General features: G+C 32.7%; 1 protein-coding gene across 1 annotated transcript in view; it reads right to left on the bottom strand.

Moving 5' to 3' along the window:
- The window catches only part of atp1a2a (ATPase Na+/K+ transporting subunit alpha 2a), a 31,777-nt gene that overhangs the window by 19,941 nt on the left and 11,332 nt on the right, over nt 1-504 (bottom strand). The window lies entirely within an intron of this gene.

Raw genomic sequence — 504 nt, 5'->3', positions numbered from 1 at the left:
AGCTAAAAGGAGAGTGAATATGTGGCGTGCTGTTTAAAGTTTAAAATAACTGTTGTTCACCATAAATTCATGAGGGAATATGTCAGATGATTTTCAGCTTGTTCATGTTCAATTAAAGCTTTAAATGTCGTGCAACCAATAATAAGGATGATAAATAATAAATAAATGATAAGATGATAAGAAAATAAATAATAAAAGTAAAAAGAAGTTAAATTCCCATTTACAACACAAACCTTTTTGTCCAGTCTTTTCCCCATGGTTCTGTTCACTATTCCCAGAAGCATATTATGAACTGTCCTTGCTACAAGGGGACCTTTTTTTATTGTACACTGAAGTGCACATAGTCTTCTTGCAGTTAAACAAGATTAGGGTGTACGGGGACATAAAACCCAATTAAAAGGTGTTAAACTGATCTGCTCTTTAAAAAAAAATAATGGTGAAAATAAGTAAAAAATGCCCTACAATGAGCCTCTCTCATACAAAAGAGGAACACACACACACACA

Source organism: Morone saxatilis, unplaced genomic scaffold (assembly GCF_004916995.1).
Source record: "Morone saxatilis isolate NCDOM2014 unplaced genomic scaffold, NCSU_SB_2.0 Contig23, whole genome shotgun sequence".
In the NCBI taxonomy this organism is placed as follows: domain Eukaryota; kingdom Metazoa; phylum Chordata; class Actinopteri; family Moronidae; genus Morone; species Morone saxatilis.
The sequence above is the reverse complement of the archived record's forward strand: the minus strand, read 5'-3'. Positions and strand labels throughout refer to the sequence as shown.